General features: G+C 38.4%; 1 protein-coding gene and 1 pseudogene across 1 annotated transcript in view; both read left to right on the forward strand.

Annotated features, from left to right (window-relative positions):
* The window catches only part of RAB31 (RAB31, member RAS oncogene family), a 161,141-nt gene that overhangs the window by 59,505 nt on the left and 79,714 nt on the right, over positions 1 to 21,922 (forward strand). The gene's annotated exons all lie outside the window — the stretch shown is intronic.
* LOC142428050 (guanine nucleotide-binding protein G(s) subunit alpha pseudogene) lies at positions 9,833 to 11,676 on the forward strand (annotated as a pseudogene).

A 21,922-nucleotide genomic window follows, 5' to 3' on the forward strand; every position in this document is an offset into this window, starting at 1 on the left:
AAAAATTAAAAACCAAAAACAGAAGTAACAGATCAAACATTTAACAGTTGAACAGAGACAATATTGAGCCATTCCCAAAAGACAATAAACTGATTTTAATTTGGAGAGAAAACTACAAGAAACAATCTTCAAAGAAAAAAGTTTAAACCTCAACAAAACAACCAAAAGGAAAATTATGTAAGCAAGTTAAACCATAAGATGAAAAGAGAGTATCAATATGACAACCTTTAAAAAAGAATACAGCGCAAAATATTATGATGAAAATTGAAACCAGTATCACCATTAAAAATATAAATAATAAAATGATGCCAATAAAACCATACTTATGTGTAGCAATACTGAGTGTAAATGAAGTCACAAGTTAAGAGACAAAAGTCTAACAGAATGAATAAGAGAGCATGACTCTTTAATGTGATCCTAAAAAGAAATGCACCTTAGATATGAAAACAGACTAAAAATCATAAGATAGGTAAACATATGTCAAGGTAATGGCAGTCATAAAAAGTAGAAGTAGCCATATTAATCTGACAAATTAGACATCAAATAAAAGACACATGTGACATAAAGAAGGTCACTATATGTTAATGGAACAAGAAACCATATGTAAGTACAAAATGAATGACCTTCAAAGTGCATTAATCAAATTCTTACAGAAATAAGTGGACAAATAGGTTGTAATACGATAATACTAGGAGATTTCAACACATCACTTAAGAGCAAAAATCCATCAATTAGAAGGAAAATCAACAAAAATAAGAACTAAACAATGCACTTTATCAATTTAATCACCTAGACATATATAGAACACTTCATCTAGCAAAAGTGCATTTCACATTTTTCTCTTGAGCTCTTGGTACCTACTCCTGAATAAATTGTATTTTAAGTCATAATGCAAGCATCAATAAATTTTAAAATATCAAAATGCCACAAACCATCTTATCAGATTACAATGCCATAAAATTAGAAATCAACCATATGATTAGATCATTCTCCAAAAATCAAATACATGGAAATTGAGAAAATATGTTACTTTAAAATGACTAAGTAATTGAAGAAATGAAGAACACAAAAGATTCTCTGAAACAAGTGAGAACAAAAATACAACTTATCAAAATTGTTGGACAGCAAAAGAAGTCTGCAAAAGGCAGTTGCAGCAATAACTGCACACTTCAGAAAGACTTAAATCATTAAAATAAGCATCTTAATACATCAACTACAGCAATTGATAAAAGACCGGCAAAACAAACCCTTAGATACAAGAAGAAAGTAAATAATAAAGATTAGGGCAGAAATAACTGAATCAGGAAAAAAACAATTCATTTTCATAAAAAAACAACGGGACAAGATGTTGGTTCTTTGAAAACATTAACCAAACCTAATAAGGAAAAAGAACCAAAAGAAAATTCTAACAATCAGAAATGAAATGGATGATATTATAACTGAACCAAAGGAGATAAAAATACACAGTATTGTGAAAAATTATAGTTCAAAAAATTTTAAAATCTAGATGAAATGGATAAATTTCTAGAAGTGTATTTACCTAAATTATCACATGCTGGCGTAGACAATATTAATAAGCCTACAACACAAGAAGAAATAGATCTAGTCATAAAACAACTCCCAACATCAAAAAAATCTGGGGCCAGATGGTTTTTTGGGGTAATTCTATCAAAGATTTTTAAAAGAGTTGATAGTAATTGTGAACTATTTCATAATATACAAATGGACAATATACCACCAAACTCATTTTATGAAGCAGTTATAACTTTGATATGTAAACCAGGGAAGACATAATGCAGAAAAGGCATTGGGTAAAATTCAGCATCCATTCTTGATAAAAAAAAAACAACACTCAAGAAAATAGGAGTAGAAGGGAAACTTCTCAACATAATAAAAGCCATATATGCAAAACCAATGGCCAGAATCTCATTTAATGGATAGGAATTGAAAACATTCCTCTTTTGAATGGAAATGAGACATGATTACCCTTTATTACCACTCTTATTTAATATTGTCCTAGAAGTCCTAGCCAGAGTAACGGGACATCAAAGAGATATATATTAAAGGTATGTACACACATACAGAAGAAACAAATGTTTTATTGTACAGATTATATAATCCTATGGATAGAAAGTCACAGATAATTGCTGGACCTTACTGAAAAGCTTCACAGTGCAGCACACTACGTGATTGTCATAGAAATCAGTGCGATTCAGACCACATCCCAGGGACACATTCGGTAGCCAACTAAAAAGGTGGGGAAAGGAAAAAAACGAAACAGGTAGTGGGGGAACCAGACACTAACCCACCCAAGAAGAGGGTATTGCTTATATCTCTACAGGGAAAGAGGGACCAGACTTCAACCTTGTGCTCCACGATATAAATGCAACATGCTGGCGTAGAGTAGGGAACCAGTGGGGAGGTCTAAGGGTCCGGCCCCAATCTCAACTACGTGGATGCCTGCCCCTCCTCCTAGAAGAGTTCATTTCAAAGGACAGTACTGAAGCTGCAGCTCAGGGAGAGGGACATGTCTGCTGAGAGCACATGGGAACCTGGCCCACCAAGCCTTGACTACGTTATTCCCGCTCAGAGCAGCCAATTCCCAGAGAAGACCATATGGCCGGCCCAACTATGAGACATGACATCCCTCACTGACCTATAGTCCTACAGGAGACAATACTGGAGACACAGTGTGGGAATTACATCCGATCTGATCTCACCACACCGAGCAAAATACTGAGGGCATGTAGCAGAATAGCAAGGGGAACAGAGCAACAAAGTCCCCAGGGAACACCAAAATACAGATTTGGGGGCCAGAGCTTGGCACCCCATCAGACTTGACAGGAAAATACTCCTAAAGGCCAACAAGCAGTCCTTGAACTAACTACAGGCTTTTCTTTGTTGTTGTTTTGTCATTGGCTTTTTGTTGTTGTTGTTTTCTTTTGTTGCTTTGTTTTGCTCTGTCTTGTTTTTCTGCATGTTATTATCTCCCCAGGTCTGTCTAAATAAGATAGGCTGGATGAACAATCTGGAGGAGAAAACAATGGGACCGATGGTTCTAGGGGGACAGGGGAGAGGGAGAGGCGGGGGGGGGAGGAGGGGGGAAGAAGTGGTGTTAACAAACTCAGGGACAAGGGAACAACAAATGATCCAAATCGATGGTGAGGAGGGTGTAAGAGGCTTGGTAGGGCGTGACAAGGGTAATGTAACCAAGAGGAATTACTGAAACCCAAATGAAGACTGAGCATGATAGTGGGACAAGAGGAAATAGAGGAAGGAGCTAGGAGGCAAAGGGCATTTATAGAGGTCTAAATAAAGGTATGTACATGTGTAGATATATTTGTATATGTTGATGGGAAAATAGATCTATGTACATATGTTTATAGGTTTAGTAAGTATTAAGGTAGCAGATGGACATTGGGCCTCCACTCAAGTACTCCCTCAGTGCAAGAACATTGTGTTCTATTAAACTGGCTTTCCATGATGCTCACCTTCCCAAAACAATCGCTGAACACAAATGGGTGCATAAGCAAATGTGAAGAAAGCTGCTGGTACCCGGCTATCAAAAGATATAGCATCTGGTGTCTTAAAGGCTTGAAGGTAAACAAGTGGCCATCTAACTCAGAAGAAGCAAAGCCCACATGGAAGAAACACACTAGCCTGTGTGATCACAAGGTGTCAAAGGGATCAGGTATCAGGCATCAAAGAACAAAAAATCAAATCATTGTGAATGAAGGGAAGTGCAGATTGGGGACCCAAGACCCATTTGTAGGCTACTGGACATTTTACAAAAGGGTTGCTGTCAGGGGATCCAGCCCCTAACACATCATTACGGGTCCGGTAGGCGCAATTGTACAGCGATAATAAGTAAAGATCATAGTAAAGTTATAGAGAGCATGAGAGATAGAAGAGAAATATTGAAATAAATGGAGTCAGACAATTCATGGTAGCATGCTCACCTCAGCCCTGTTTGGTGGTCCACATGGAGGGAGAGAGAGATTTTAATGCTAGCCCAGGTTTTATCTTCTCTGGGGACATGCAAGCCCCCTTATTACAGGTGAGGACATTTGTCACAGGAAGGGGTTGTGCTATAGGTACAGTAATGAGAGGGTGTGGTCTAGAGAAATGCACGCAATAGGAAGAGGAAGGATTGGGGGTATACATGTGACAAGATGGGCGGATCCTAGATTTAGGATGGCAGCCTAACCTTGGTCATCCTTGGATGGGTTTGACCTCTCTGGTGTCTCCTACAAGGAAACAGACTACTATCCTTATCAGAAGGGATTGGACCCTTACTTGTTGTGGGATAAACAGTGGTGTCTGCTTGCTCTAGATGACTGATAGCTCAGGGAGTATGACCCCTGATCTACTCCTGATGACCTCCAAGTGTATAGTCATTTGCAAGCAGCTAAGTTTGGCATATATTTGGAGGAGACAGCTTGGGAGAAATCCTTCTGTTTCCCACAGGTTGCAGGGAGGAGACGAGCCAGTCAGTGTAGCAATGATGAAACATACAACTTTCCTCTAGTTCATAAATGCTCCCCCCCCCCCCATCATGATCTCAATTCTACCTTACAAATCTGGCTAGACCAGAGGATGTACACTGGTACAGATAGGAACTGGAAACACAGGGAATCTGGGACAGATGATCCCTTCAGGACCAGTGGTATGAGTGTCAATTATAGGAGGGTGGAGAGAGGGTAGGTGAAAAGGGGGAACTGATTACAAAGATCTACATATAATCTCCTCCTTGGGGGCTGGACAACAGAAAAGTGGGTGAAGAGAGATGTCAGATAGTGTAAGATATGACAAAATAATAGTTTATAAATTATGAAGGGTTCATGGGGGGTGATAAATGAGGAACTGATACCAAGGGCTCAAGTAGAAAGCAAATGTTTTGAGAATTATGATGGCAACAAATGTACAAATGTGCTTGACACATGGATGGATGGATGCATTGTGATAAGAATTGTACGAGCCCCCAATATAATTATTTTTTAAAAAGAATTACAGTTTAGGAAATCCAAAGGGTAATTCTGTCCTATCCTATACAGTCACTGTGACTTGGAATCAACTCGATGGCAGTGAATTTGGTTTGGAATTGGACAAGCAGAAGAATAAGTATATCTTTTTTGGAACAAATTCAGCCACATGCTCCTTAGAGGCATGGATGGTGAGTCTATCTCTTTTACTGTGGATATGTCATCAGGAGCGACCAGCCCCTGGGAAAAGACATTAGGCTTGGTAAAGCAGAGGATCTGTTCAAAAGAGGACGACCCTCACTAAAATGCACTGATACAGTGGCTGCAGGAGGCTCAAACAAAAGCATTGTGAGGGTAGGCATTGCTTCTTTCTGTTGTGTATAGGATTACTAAGAGTCAGAACTGACTTGATGGCATTTAACAATAACAACAACGGGAGAAGATTGGAAGGTTTCCTATTGGTTGGAGAATAAACTGTCTCATAGACTACCATGGGTGAGTTAGGTTTTTGTGTTTAGCGAAGAGGAGCTTCTCGCGATCATGTAGGATTTTATCCTTTAAAAAAATCATTTTATTGGGGTTCTTACAACTCTTATCACAATACATACATAAATGCATTGTGTCAAGCATATTTGTACACTTGTTGCCATCATCATTTTCAAAACATTTTCTTTCTACTTGAGCTCTTGGTATTAGCTCCTCATTTCCCCCCCTCCTTCCCTCACAAACCCTTTGTAAATTATTATTTTGTCATATCTTACACTGTCTGATGTTTCCCTTCACCTACTTTTCTGTTGTCCACTCCCCAGGGAGGAGATTATATGTAGATCCTTGTAATTGGTTCCTCCTTTCCACCCCACCCTCCAACCACCCTCCAAGTATCGCCACTCTCACCACTGGTCCTGGGGGGTTCATCTGTCCTGGATTCCCTGCGTTTTGTAGGGCAGAATTGGGATCATGATAGTGGAGGGGGAGGAGGCATGTAGGAACTAGAGAAAAGTTGTATATTTATTTCATCGTTGCTACACTGCACAACGTCAATTTAAAGGAGGTTTACTACATTTTTTTTACATATTTCACATGTTCTTTGCCTAAGTTCAGAATTTTAAAAAATAACTTTCTAATAGTTCACAAGTGTCTAATGTTATAAATATTACATTTTTGGAGCCCTGGTTGCATAGTGGTTACAGGTTAGGCTGCTAACCTCAAGGTCTGCGGTTCAAAATTACCAGCGTCCCTATGATCAGCATCGACTTAATGACATGAGTTTGTTTGTTTGTTTGTTTTTAATTACAGTATTGCTGTCTAAAAATATGTATATCTGTATATATATGTTGGATTTCTGATAATGTCATGGAACATCCATGAGTAAAATCCAGAAATATATGGATGTAGACATATAAAAACAGCTACACCAAGCTCAGGTGATGGGGAGAGAGGCAATGGCTAGGCAACCCGGCTTCCAGAAATTTCTCGGTGGTTGGCATTCTGCAGGCATCTGTCCAGGCGCCCTCCCCACATCCAGGACGTCCCAAAGGAAGGTCAGCTAGGAAGGGAGTGAAGAAGGAGACCAGTGAGCTTGTCAATGAAACCTGCACTTGTAATAATTGGCGAGGAATCTAAAAGAAGGAGCAGGAAAGGACAAGTCTTCAGACAAAAAAAAATGCAGGCAAAAGGAAAAAAGGGACGCAAAGGGAATTCAAGCTGAAGTAGCTACCTAAGAAACTAAAGATTTACCTGCCGACTGGAGAAACGAACGATGAAAAGAGTCCAGACTCTGATGGAGCAGGAGGAAAAGAAGCCAAGTCTACCATGTCTTATCAGTGGACCCTGTTTTCTTCTTTCTCATACAATCCAGAGGAATATTTTTTTTATTTTTTTTTATTTTAACAATTTATTGGGGCTGATACAATTCTTTTCACAGTTCATACATATACATACATCAATTGTATAAAGCACATCTGTACAGTCTTTGCCCTAATCATTTTTTTCTCTTTTATTCTTTTACATTTTATTAGGGACTCAAACAACTCTTACCACAATCCATACATATAAGAGGAATATTTTTATCAACTGTTTTGTAAATGCAAGTGTTTTAGTCGTTCTGGCAACATTTTTACGAGGGAGGAGATCCCACTTCGTCCCTTTTTCATTTAAAGTGTAAATGGTATTTTAAAGATGTAAAATTAAAAGTGGGTGAAGGGAGACGTCGGACAGGGCAAGATATGATAAAATAATAATTTATAAATTATCAAGGGTTCATGAGAAGGGAACAGCGGGGAGGGAAGGGAAAAATGAGGAGCTGATGCCAGGGGCTTAAGTGGAGAGCAAATGTTTTGAGAATGATGAGGGCAAAGGATGTACAAATGTGCTTTACACAATTGATGTATGTATGGATTGTGATAAGAGTTGTACGAGCCCCTAATAGAATGATTAAATAAAAGAAGATGTGAAATTATTTACTGGTCGTTTATTTTTGTTACAACCAGAAAATAGTAGGATGATTTGACTGTCTTAGGTGTCAACATTACATTCCATGGGCTGGGGGCTAGTTTTCGTACCCGTAAAACAAACATACTTAATGGAAATTTCGAGTCACTGTCATGTATTGGTATGACTTCAACATTAAAAAATGTGTTTCCCTGTTTGTTTAATAGAATTATGTCTATATTCTCTTATCGTCTTTCTTGTCAGTACTCTGTAACACCTTTGGTTGTGGTAACCCAGTTCTCCTCATAGCTTTGGTATGTGCTGTGAAGATGTGACATTATATTGTGAATGAATGGAACTTAAGATGTAACAGCTTATCAGCATTTGAGGATAAAGGCACTTGATAATATCTTTTTAAAAATTGCCTTCAAATTCAAAGCTGGAAAGTCATTGTAGGGTTTTGGTACATTCATTAAGAATTGTGTGAAATTGTTCATAATGTCTCTGTGCTGATCTCAAAATAAGCAAATAAAATGACAGTTTCAAAAGAAAAACAAAAAACCACTACACCTTGATTGTGCCTGACCCAGAACTGAAATTCAGCATTTTTTCCTTCATGAGTGAAGGTGACAAGCCACAGCCAAATGAATCAGAGGCACTTTTTTTTTTAATCATGTTACATTGTTGAGGCAGCTCAGAGGGAAGTCTGAGCTTGTCTCTTTGGGAAATAAAGGGCACTATTACACCTACCATTTACTATTACTAATTAATGTGTTTTTCTGTCATAACCGTAGTTAATGTTTTGATAGCTACACTGTAAGATACACTTTGCAACCTATGCATTTATTTTATGCACTTAAAAACATTCTCAAATAATATATGCTGCTGCATTTTACTGCTGAACGGGCAAATTTTTGTCATTTATATTGTACCAAAGCAGCCCTGGTAGTATGGGTTAGATCGTGAACTAGCTTGGTCATTTAAACTCACCAGCTTCTCCATATAAGGTCAGTGAAACTGTGTGCTTCCCTAAGGACTGATAGTGTCAGATGCCGTATATAGGATCAGTTTGAGTCAGAACTGCCTTGGTGGCAGTGGTATATTTATTATTGTGGGGATTTTATTTTATATTCAAGGAGCTCTGGTGGTACAATAGGCCATGCTTTGGGCTACTATCCAAAAGTTTGATGCTTAAGTCCAGCAACCCCTCTGCAGGAGGACAGATAAGGCAGTTTGTTTCTGCAACAATGTACAGGTTCAGAAACTCCATGCACCAGTTCTGACTGGTGCAGTCTGGCCAGTTCAGAACTGGGTCTTTTTTTTTTTTTGGATATTGTACCACATCCACACACCGAAACAGTCAGAGAAACTATGTGGGTTTCATAATATGGGGTAATATCATCTAGAAATATAATTCATTTTTCCATTTAATGCAAGTATAGGTTGATTATTCCAACTTTGTAATTATCAATTTTTAGGCTTACTGGGAAGACTCTGGGACCATAGTGGGTTTTACGTTGGGTTGCTAACACAATGTCCGCAGTTTGAATCTGTCAGATGAGGTTTTCCATTCCTGTGAAAATTTACAGCCTTAGAAACCTACAAGGGAGAGGCTGTTCTAATACTTGAACATAAAGGGGAGACATCTGGACACTTTACTCCTGAAAATTTCAGAATATATCCCATAAGAATAAAAACATAAGGGCAACAGCATTTTTATACTGTGTTAGATTGGGTTGGCCAGAGAAAATTCCAGGGACACTCATATATATGTAAGAAAGAACTTTATTTCAAGACATAATTTTAGTGAGGCATGAACCAAGTCCATATGGAAGAAGCACACTAGCTTGTGTGATTCAAGGATTGTAAATAATATAATCAATATCTAAGGGAGGAATGGTATCAGAGCTTAAATTGTGAACACCCAATTTGCATCCACGTTCAGGGGGCACACATAGATTAACCTCCAGTGAATCCCCTCTCGCTTAGAGCTGAGGAGTATGAATACCCTTGTTAACAGAGGAGAATGTTGTAGAAATGATTAGGGTAGATAGAATTAGGTTAAAACATAACATGTGATCCCCTGTTGACCTATTTAAATGTTCTGTCACTTAAAGAAAAAGAGAGCGAAGGGGAAATACGTGTGGATTAAGCCCCCAGTAAACCCCCACTGAACCAGGGATGTGGATAACCTTGCTCTCATGCAGAGTGCGTTGGAAAGTGAATTATGGCAGATGTAGCTAAATTAAAATTTAACACCTTATAATTTGATCTCCCCTGTGACCTATTTTAAAGTGGTTCTAGTTTTTAGTATTTTCTACTTTCATTTTGACTGAGGTTTTTCTCTATTTTATTTTGTTATTGTTGTTAGCATTTGTGTTTCTTTGTTTTTGTATATTTCTCTGTATGTGAAATCCAAGATGGGTGAATCTATAGATATAGTAACTATATTAATGGCTTCTTGGGGGTATAGCAGGGGAGATGGGGACAGGGGGAATATACAAAAAGTACAAGAAAGAGGAAAATGTTCAAAGAGCTGCAGGCCATTGAAGGTAAGCAGGGAGATCACAGGCCATTAGATGAGGAGTCACATGGATCCAAGATCAGTGAGAACATGATAGGCTGCTGAGGCTCTCCAGGTCTTTGGTGCACATGGGGTTGCCCCTGGAGGCAGACCCAGAGTCCCAGTGTGTCTCGTGAAAAGGCCACAGCTCCAAGGAGGCATCATCAGGTGTGAGCTAATTGATAAGTTGGATTCCACCCCTATACCTTCATACAGGTGTATATTGATATAAATCTAACTGCCACACATCTAGAAAGTTAAGTTGGACTAGATGGCTTTTGACATGTGGTCCAAATTTAAATTACTCTATTTGTCAGAGTGTTGTGCTGTGCTGACTTGCCCGTTACTGTGATGTTGGAAACTATGTCACTGGTATTTCTAATTCTCCAAAGGGGACAGGTTTGGGCAGAGCTTCCAGACTAAGCCAACTACAAAGAAGGAATAGACTGTCAACTTCGGAGAAGTATGCAGTGAAAACCTTATCGATAGCCATGGAACATTGTCAGATACTGAGCACCTCATGAATAGAAGCATAGCATTGTCAGAGATAGTGTAAGAACACGAGTCCTCACTCATAACTGAGAAAGCGGTGACTTCCCAAAAAACTTCATTTCAAGATAATAATGTGCACATAGTAAAGCCTTTGGGGTATGACTCAAAATAAGAAGAGTAAGGTAGTCGAGAGGCTCCAGAGACCAAATCAGTGGAATTAGAGCAAATGGGCTTTATTGGGGAGAAAAACCCAGCCTGGGCGAAGTCCCACAGTCCACAGTGTCTGGGCTGTGGAAGTTGAGCCCCAGCCTACAGGGGTGGTGCTTATATGTCCAGGGAACATGTGACTGGGCTGTTTTGAGTCCATATAAGGTAAAGTAGTCAGGGATTGGGAGATACAGGTATGTCCGGGTTTCTGGAATGTAAGGTGTCTTCCTGGTTCCAGTTCATTCGTGCTGAGTAAAGAGCAGTGGGCTGAGAACAAAGTGGGCACTGAGCTAAACGGGCCCTGCCCGGGACAGAGCGGCGGGTCTAGAATAAAGCGGGCCATTAGCCAGCTCTGGTCAGCTCCGCAGGTGTGTGTGGGAGATTAAAGGTCACTCGCTGCTAGTAGTTTCAGCTAGCTCTGGTCAGCTCCACACGGGTGGGGGAGATTCAAGGTCACTTGCTGTTAGAAGCAGCCTGGTGTTGATCTGGCCATACAAGAAGTAGCTGCAAACTTTTATTAAACGTTGGGACTTGGCCTCAGCCCGCCAGCGCGCTCAGCTCCGGCAGATGCAATAAGAGCGGCGGCAGCGGCACCAGCTCCCACCACTCTCGCCCTCGTGCCTGGACGCCGCGGCCGCCATCAGTCCCCTCATCTAGACGCAGGGGCGTGAGGGGGGGAGGGAGCTGCACGCCTGCGATGGGCGAGGTCACACACTTGCGCCCCGCCCCCGCCTAGGGTTGTCTCGGCGACAGCAAAACCGAGAACCAGCGCAAGGAGGAGAAGGCACAGAGCGAGACCAACAAGATCATGAAGCAGCTGCAGCAGGACAAGCAGGTCTACGGGGCCACGTACCACCTGCTGCTGCTGGCTGCTGGAGAATCTGGTAAAAGCACCACGAGAAGCAAATGAGGATCCTGCAGGTCAATACGTTTAATCGAGAGGGCGGTGCAGAGGACGCACAGGCGGTCAGGAGCAACAGTGATGGAGACTATTATTTCTAAATGTGATGGCTACGGTGTCTCAATTTTCGGCTTATGTCCGACCCCAAATTGCATGTTGGAATATCTCCACCCTTAGGGACTTCTATAAGAATACTGTTCTGCCCCCACTTACCTGACCTTTGATCACTGCTCAGCCATCTCAGAAAGTGGCATTGACTAAGGACCCTGTGTAATGACAGCCCCCGGCTCGGGTGTCTGCATACAATGGCAGCATTTGGTATCTCCTGCCCCATAAGCTGGCCCTTGAGAAGTAGACTTTGCCAACAGAGCAGTCTGCTGTGTCCTCATGGTTGTACACCCCCTCCCCTACCCCCCCTTCAAACCCAACTTCTAATTCCCTGCTGCAGCTCTATCCCTGGCTCTACTCTATAGCTAAATATTAATTATTAACAAATGTCTCAGCAAAAAATAAGTAAATAAAAGTTGGATCTTGGAATGTACAAAGTATGAATCTTGGAAAATTGGAAATCATCAAAATTAAAATGGAATACATAAAGATGAATATCCTAGATATTACTGTGCTAAAATGAGTGAGTTTTAGCCATTTTGAACCACACAATGATAATAGTTTATTTACTATTGTAGGATGGTAGATTCCAAAGGAATTGTTAGGTAGCTAGCATAGGGATAGGACTGTCCATTGACACATGCCCAGGAGAGCCAGCATAGGACAAGGGCCTGAATTTTCCCACTGGTGGGCACAGATGGGCGTTAACCTGGATCAGCCCACCTGGGCCAGGTGATTGCAATTCAGCCAATGGGACCAACCTGGGGTCTTTCACCACGCCTCCCCCGGGAATTCTTGAAAAGGCAGGAACCCAGAGGGAGCGGGGTCTTGTTTCAGAGGAAAACTTGGGAGAGAGAGCTTTGCGTGACCCTGAGCAGTCTCTGCCAGGCCGCATGGTCAAAAGGAATCCTATGGGTGCCGTGTAAAACCTGAAGCTTCTTTTAACTCTCATTAAATTCACTTGGATCACGAGCCAGGCTTCGGCGTGAATTCTTTCTCGTGCGGAGCCAAGGACCAAGGTTTAAATCTAGCCCAGAGAGAGAGACCTTACAGAATGACATCTCATTCATTATCAAAAGTGACATTTCAAAATCTATCTTGAAGTGCAATGCTGTCTGTGATAGGATATCTATTTGCATACAATGAAACTGAGTTACTACAATTATGACTAAATTTTGTTTACCAACCACTAAAGCTAGTGATGCGGAAATTGAAGAATTTTTACTAAGACCTCCAGTCTGAAATTGATCATGCATACAATCAAGATGCATTGATAATGATTAACAATTGGAATGCAAAAGTTGGAAACAAAGAGGAAGGAACAGTAGTTGGAAAACATGGCCTTGGTGATAGAAACTAAGCCAGAGATCATATGATAGAATTTTACAAGACCAATGACTTCTTCATTGCAAATACCTGTTTTCAACAACACAAAGGCAACAAGATATGTGGACTTTTCCTGATGCAATACACATAAATCAAATTGCCTATATGGGAAGAGCCAATGGAAAAGTTCAATAGCAGCAGCTCAAATGAGGCTAGTGCAAAGACCTAGAGTTAGAAAATAAAAAAGGAAGAACACACATAACTGAAACTGAAAGAACTAAAGAAAAAAAAATCAACCCTGAAATGTATTATTAAAAGATCCTGAGGGCATTAGCCAAAAATGAAGCTACAGGAATTGATGGAATGCCAATGGAAACTTAGCTGGTGAAGAGCTTGAAGCACTTACTGATCTATGCCAGGAAATGTGGAAGACAGTTACTTGCCCAGCTGCCTGGAAGTGATTCATATTTGTACCATTCCAAAGAAAGGTGACCCAACAAATGCTCAAATTATAGGATAATATAATTGATATCACATGCAAATAAAATTTTACTGAAGACCATTTAACAACACTTTTAGCAATCCATTGACAAAAGCTGCATTAAATTCCGTCTGGATTCAGATAAGGACATTGAACAAGGGATATCATTGCTGATGTCAGATGAATCTTGATTGAAAGCAGAGGATATCAGAAAGATGTTTACTTGTGCTTTATTGACTGTATGGATCATAAACTATGTGCTAGATCCTTGAGAAGAATGGGAAATCCAGAACACTACATTGTGCCCATGCTGAGCAGTTGTGTGACCAGAACAAAGAAATACAGCATGGTTTAAAATCAGGAAAGGTGGCCATCACACTTGTGTCTTCTTACCATACTTATTCAATCTGCATGAAGAGCAAATTTTCAGAGTAGCAGGAGTATAGGAAGAAGAGTGCTGCATCAGGATTGGAGGAAGGTTTATTAACAACTGATATGCAGATGACAACCTTGCTTGCTGAAAGTGGGGAGGACTTTAAGCACTTGCTGATGAAGATTATTTGCACCTTCACTCTGGATTATAACTCAATGTAACAATCAAATCCTCACAACTGGATCCATAGGTAACATCTTGATAAATGGAGAAAAGAATTAAATTGTCCAGAATTTCATCTTGCTTGGATCTACAATGAATATTCATGGAAGCAGCAGTCAAGAGATCAATTGATTGGGTAAATGTGCTGCACGAGACCTTTTTAAAGTGTTGGAAAGGAAGGATGTTACCTTGAGGACTAAAGTCCTCCAGGCCTAAGTCATGGAATTTTCACTCACTTTATATACATGTGCAAATTGGACATTGAACTATGGTTCTGGTGAAGAACACTGAAAGTATCATGGAGTGCCAAAAGAAGACATCTGCCCTGGAAGAAGTAAAGCCAGAATGCTCCTTAGAAGCAACCATGGTGACACTGTCTGAGATCCTTTAGCATGTTATCAGGAAGGGCCTGTACTTGGAAAAAGATAGCATGCTTGGTAAAGTTGGGCCAGCAAAAAAGAGGAAGACCCTTGAAGAGAAGGAATCACAGAATCTGCAACATTGGGCGCAAGCGTAAGACAGCAGTTGTGAGGGTGGTACAGGAACTGGCCGGTGTTTGGGTCTTTTGTACATCAAGTCCCTGTGAGCCAGAGCTGACTTGACGGCACCTAACAGCAACCTCAGACTGGCAGTGTTGAGTAGCATAAGTGGTTAAACACTCAACTCATAGTAGAAAGATGGTAGTTTGAATCCATCTAGAGGCACCTCAGAAGAAAAGTTTGCCCCCTCTGCTTTCACAGCCTAAAAATCCCTGTAGAATAGTTTCACTCTCCATACATGGCTTTACCATGAGCTGGAATCAACATGGTGGCAACTCTCAACAAAACAGTCTAAATATCTCTCAAAAGGTACCACTTTCTTCTAATTCATGATCTTGTCACGATTCATCCATTGCATTTGTTTTATCTCTTTCCTCTCTTTTTAACCTAGATTCTAGAATAATCTTTTGGTTTGTTCAGTTTTGCCTTATTGAAGTATGCAAGCCAATTATAGAACATTCTTCATTCTTACAAATGTGCTTGACACATGGATGAATGTATGGATTGTGATAAGAGTTGTAAGAGCCCCCAATAAAAGTATTTAATTTTTTTAAAAGTATGTTCAACATTCTATATTGGCCTAGTTATTTCCTAGAGATTAAATTCAGATTAAACATTTTGGCAAGAATGCTACGCAGATGCTATAGTATCTTATTCCATCACAGTATGAAGCTTATACAACAAAGCTTGTGTATGCTAGAGCCTGTGAAAGGCAGAAACCTGCCACAACTTTTGAATTCTGATCAACAATAACTAATTATCAATGCATCTTGATTACATGCTTAATTTCAGACTGAGGATGTTGGTAAAATTCTTCAATTTCAGCATCAATAGCTTTAGTTGTTGGTACATAAATTTGAATAATAATTACATTGCAATTGATGTATGTATGGATTGTGATAAGAGTTGTATGAACACCCAATTGAAAAATATATATAAAGGAAAAAATATAATTACATTAAGTGGATTTCCTTGTGTGCAGATAAATATTATCCTATTACAGACAGCATTGTACTTCAAAATAGAAAGTTGTACATCAGGGTTGTATTCTTTCACCATACTTACTTAGGCTGTATGCTAAGCAAGTAAACAAAAGAAGCTGGTTTATATGAAGTAGAATACAGTATCAGGATTGGAGGAGGGCTTATTAACAGCCTGTAATATGCAGATAACAGTCTTTTTTTGCTGAAAGGAGGAGTTGAAGCAGTTACTGGTATATTACCAAGATGGCAGTGTGGACCACGACTAAATTATTTATTTAGTTGTTTGTTTTTTTTACAACTTAAAGAAAACATAGATCCTCCAAATTTGACTTTTATATCATAATAAATGTAGAAATGACTGAAGTTTTCATGGATTTCATCTTGCTTGAATCCACAATCTACTCATGGAAGGAGCAGTCTAGAGATCAAACTATGCATTACATTGGTAAATCTGCCACACAAAGACTTCTTTGTACTGCTAAAAAGCAAGGATATTACTTTGAACATTAAGGTGGACCTGATTTAAGTCATGGTATTTTCATTTGCCTCATATGCATATGAACATTGGGCATTGAATAAGGATGACCAAAGAAATGCATTTGAATTATGGTATTGGTGAAGAATATTGAAAGTACCATGGAATGCCAAAAGAACAAATGAATTTCTACTGGAAGAAGGGCAGCTCAGGCCAGCCCCTCTGTGAGACCTGATGCCCCTCACTGACCCATAACCCTACAGGGGACAACACCGGAGACACAGTGTGGGAATTATACCTGATCTGATCCCGCCACACTGAGGCAAGGCACTAAGGGAGAGCAACAGAGCAGCAAGGGAAGGGAGCGGCGAGGTCCCCAGGGAATGCTGAAGGTGGACTTTGGGGCCAAGGCATGGTGCCCCAACAGACTGCACTGGAAAACACTCCTAAAGGCCATCAAACAATCCTTGAACTAAACAAAAGAATACTCCAAGCATGGAGAGACTTCAACTCAGGTGTTTTTGGTCATATTATCAGGAGAAGCAAATATCTGGAAAAGTGCATCATGCTTGCTCAAGTAGAACGAGAAAGGCCACAGCAAGCTGGTTAGACACAGTGGCTGAAACAATGGTCTGAAATAAGAACAATTGTCTGGATGGCCCAGGACTGAGCGCTGTTTCATTTTGTTGCATGTCTGGTCACTAGAGTGAGAACCAACTTGATGGCACCTAACAACAGCAACAGAGTCAAAACCAGAGCATGCCAACTGACGAGTTGTCCCTTTCACTTGAAATTATTAAGTAGCCTTTTCTATAATCTTGAGATCTGGGTATAGAATGTTGGAACAATTACAGATAAATATAGTCATAGCCCAGGCCCCGCCCTTTTTCTATGGCGTAGCATGAAGAAATGTTAAGTGTCTTCTCGGTCCTGGCCACCTCCCTCCTTGTCCTCCCCTTCAAATATCTCTGCACACTCTTTCCTAGATGTTTCCGGAAGTCAGGGATGACACTGCATGGAGGAGCAGTAGCTAAAATGACAACTGATTAGGCATGATTAATTAGCTTAAATAATTATTTTCTCACGTATATGATATCTGCACTTGTACACATGTAGAGGGTAATCGTTCTCAGCAGTTTTTGTATAGTCAAAATGAAACTTTTCTATGTTTTAAACACTTTCATGAAAGTAGAATACAAATATTATTTTAGAGATTGAGCAGTATTTGAATACATTTTTTTCCTCTGAGTGCTCATAGAGTTCTTTATGAAAGTTAATCTCATCACTAGATGAATAATATTAGTACCACATTGATACCAATAGTAAGTTAGGTGAGGCCTTATTCATTTTGTAAAGAGAATGCCATTATGGCAGCGACTTTTAAAGTTCAGCATTATTGTCCTGACCTGGGAAGTGACTGACGAGGGCTGGTTCTCTCAAGTACTGTGTTTTGTTCACCTCCAGATGCTTAGCGCTCGCTGAATGCTGAATGAAAGAGTTCACAAACACTTAAAAGCTTTTTTCCTCCATATTTTCAGTATAAAGTCTGTAATTGTTTTATATTTAGAGGAAAAAATATTAACTTTATTGATTTGAAAGAAAATTTCAAAAACAAAACATGGAATTTAACTTTAATTATTGCCTTTTCAATGATATATTTTTGCACTTTTATGATGCTTTTTTTCTTAAAAGACCTTTACTTAAGAAAATACCTGGAAATAATGCATTTTTTTCTCTTTTTGCGGTTTACTTCCTTCTGAGTTTTTATTTCTTGTAGTATTTTTATATTCTTGATTGCTGTCTTTAAGGTAACAACATCAGGTTTATAGTTCTGTGCTGTTACTTTGGGAACATTGCAAATTATTTATGTTATAATCCTAAGTAGTTTTGTCTTCGGTGCATCAGCTCCAAATAGTGTGTTTTTATATTTTTGGTGACAATGCTTTTTTCACTTGTTCTATTTATTGTGTTGCTCCTTTTTGTTTGCTTGCTTGTTTTGTGGTTTATGTCAATCATTAAGCCAATTAATTATGTACTGTATACATTCTAGGAGCCATTATGTGTTGGGCTGGTGTCTGAGTGATTGGCTGTTCAAAACCACCAGTAACTGAGAAAGATAGGGCTTTCTATTCCCATAACAGTAACAGTCCCAGAAACCCACGGGGGGTCGCAGTGGCTCATCATTGACTCCATAGCAGCGAGTGAGCGTTAACCTCTACGACATCTTTGATTTAGCATTTCAATCCTTGCATATACACAGAGAGAGGTGTTTAAACCTATGTTTGAAAGCTCCATAATAAAGCTAAGGCAGAATGGTTTTATTTAGCACATTAGGCATAGTCGCTCACTGCCATCAAGTCCACGCCAGCTCAGAGTCCACTGCCCCTGTGAGTTTCCGAGACTGTGACTGTTCTTTCTCCCGAGGGCAGCTGCTGATTTCAGTGCACTGGTCTTTCAGATTGCAGCCCAGCCCATAGCTACTACACCAGCAGCGCTCTTCCATATTAGGTCCTAACTCTTTTTCTGTTTGCTTGTTTTCACACATTTAAAGATGATTACTTTTAAGCTATATAAGAAAATGCTTTTCTAATATTAAATTAGCCTTTTCTTAGGTTAGAAACCACATGTGTGATCTTTGGGTAATATTTAAGGTGACCAGATTTTAACATTGGTAAAGCAGGACACCATTGACCAGGGTGGGATTTGGTCTATATGGAGCAACAAAAATTTTCATAGAATGCAAAAATGGTATTGTAATTTTAAAAATTTCAACCTAAGTACAATTTACAAATATAATACATTAAAAATTATGTGTAGTATTACTTTATTTTTTTGCATATTTCTCATTTGAGTGAATTTTTTAGTAGATTGCTGTCATTTAAAAGGTCATGAAATTTTTCACAGAATTTGTTAAATTATATTTCACACATAAATGGCTTTCAAAGTCTCAGTGCTTCGTTGTGATTTTTCTGATGTCCACAATTTATTTACCATAGAAAAAACTTGTTCAGTCGCAGCATTAGTTCCTTGTAAGGACAGCATGTATTCCACAATGTTTAGTGCATTATTGTATGGAACATGGTTTGTTTCAAAATGATGAAATATTTCTAACCATTTGTTCTCTATTGTGATTTTTGCTGGTGCCCAAGATTTAACCTTTTCCTTATCAATATATTTTTAATAATGCTACTTCATTAAAAAGATCATTTTCGGAAATATTGCTATATGGGAAATTTTGAGTAATATGATAGAGTGATTTTTGCACATCATTCCAATTAAGTTCTTGTTTTAATGTGACCCACTGAAAATGTTCAATATCATTGTAACGTACTGTCGACTCTTCTAAATAATCTGTGAAGTTTCCATAGAACTTTTCAACGTGATTCATGATATCTGTACAATTTATTGCACCTTATTCTTCTAGCTGACTTATACTATTATGGATAGTTAACGGAAGAAAATATTTTCTAACCACTCTTGACACTGAAATTTTAAATTATTAACTTTATTTGCTACTTCGAATACTGAAATTTTGTCACCTTCAATAAGTTTTTTTTTTCTTTTTTTTCCTTCAATAAGTTTTATAGCATTTTGAAAAGAGCTGCTTGATTGTGTACAAACCCTAGCCAAATTTTTGAAGATTCTTTTTCAAAAAACTTTCTAAACTTCTAGGACATTTATCCTGTGATAGAAAGTAGGATTTCAAAGGATCGTATATTTTCAAAATTCTTTGGACAGCTGGCAAAAGAGCTAACCAAGTATTTTCTTTTTTTTCCTCAAGTATTTTCTGATCCAAGTATTTTACTATATTCCAAGTATTTTCTGATACTCGACTTCTGCAGTTTCACAAAATGCTTTAAGCATTTCAACGCGCACAGTGTATACATAGAAATAAAAATATATTTTAATAACGATATTTTCCACATCTACGGGCAACAAATCAGCATCTCTTTCAATGGCATTATGTATTATGTGCGCAGCACAAACACCAATAATGTTTTGATTAAGGTTTTTATTTAATTCATAAAAAATATTATTTGTAACTCTTCTCGCTTTTCCTCCAAAATTTGCGTTCGTGTTGTCTGCACAATGTGCTATCATTTTATGTTTTATAAATTGCTTTTTTCCAAAATATTAATAATGGAACTGAAAATTATTTCAGAAGTTACACTGGGCACAGAAACGAAATCTAAAATTCTAATTTTTATTCCAGTTTCCGAATAAAAAAATCTAATACTGGTTGGAAATAACTTTATATCTTTATGATTAGATGCGTCTGAATATATGGATATAAAATTAATTTTTCTAAATTGTTTAATTCTGAAAATGCATATGGGGAAAGCACATTACATACAATTGCCTCGGATTTTGTTCTAGCACAGGCAAATTTTTTGTTTAATAACTTTTTGACAACTTGTGATTTACAGTCCATAGATCTGAAGGAATGATTGTTTTTAATAGCATGAAAACACATAAATCCTTCTGCTGATGCTAATTTCTTTTCTTCACCTCCATAAGTTATTTTCTGAAAAATTCCTGTATTTTGGAGGAATATGCAGCACTATTTAAATATCTTTTGTTTCTGGGTCTACAAGTGCTTTGAAATATCATTCTTCCCGCCGTGCGAAATAGAAAATTTACCATTACATTTCTCACATTTTACCATGTAATTGCTTTTGGTTTTTTTTAATAAAAAGGAAATTCACTTCTTAGATCATCGTTGAATTTGCATCCTCTTTTCTTACTCACTATGTTAAATATCTAAAAAAGTAATTTTAAATTATATTATAAAATATTATATACATATTGCTTAAAAACACAGCAAGTAGGTACATAATTACATGAACATATTTTATTGTTTGTTTATAAATTAAATTAATTTGATTGTTATAAAGTAACTATTTTAAAATTATTTTAATTTTAATCCTATATTTCTTTTTAAATAATAACAATACTAACTTATATTATTTTTTTCTCTGAATTTGCCATAACGTAAGTCGTAAGTGTTACTTTCAAGGCCGGCGCTAGGCTTTTAGCCGCCACTGTAAAATATAATATGAGTGCTGTCTGCTAAATTCAAGAAAATTTATGTATTTATGAAATAAATAAACAAATGACTTACCTAAATTATCTGAATAGCTGATTTGTTGGCCTCACTTGCTTAATTAGCACTAGCATGCAGTACGATGTGTATCATCTGAGATACAGTTACAAAATGTTTTTGTCGTTGCCAATGCCAAAAAATGTCATTGTTCATTAAGTCCAAACAATGGTGGTCTAATTCTAACAACTGATCAACAATGTGAACTTTGATCAGCAGTTCTCGATAATCAATTATCAACAATTATTTGTTATTATTAAAGTTTAACATTATAAAATTTTAAAAAATAATACAAAACTCATATCCTGGCGAAATAGCCACATGGCAGCCGAAAACCATATATTCTCTTCCCGTTCTCCCACCATCCCTTAGCTTGTCGTGCATTCTTTCCAAAAATTGGGACTATAAAAAAAAAACGCCACAGGACGCGGGACAAATTGTTAAACATCGGGACGTCTGGTCATTTTAGTAATATTAGATCATAGCTCCGTAGGAGCTCTGGTGCTGCACTGGTTACACATTCGGCTACAGTCGCTGTGATTGGCAGTTAGAAACCACCAGTAGCTCTACGGGAGGAAGACTGGCTTTCCAGTGCCATAAACAGTAGCAGTCTTGGTGTCCCTATGAGTCAGCATGGACTCAATGGCAGTGAGTTTGGTTTGGGGTTTGATTTTGGACTCTCTTCAAACCTTTCTCTTTGTGGTTCTTTGAGCATCAGAGCTTTGTGAGAGTCTGACTG

This window comes from Tenrec ecaudatus, chromosome 15, assembly GCF_050624435.1.
Source record: "Tenrec ecaudatus isolate mTenEca1 chromosome 15, mTenEca1.hap1, whole genome shotgun sequence".
Classification (NCBI taxonomy): domain Eukaryota; kingdom Metazoa; phylum Chordata; class Mammalia; order Afrosoricida; family Tenrecidae; genus Tenrec; species Tenrec ecaudatus.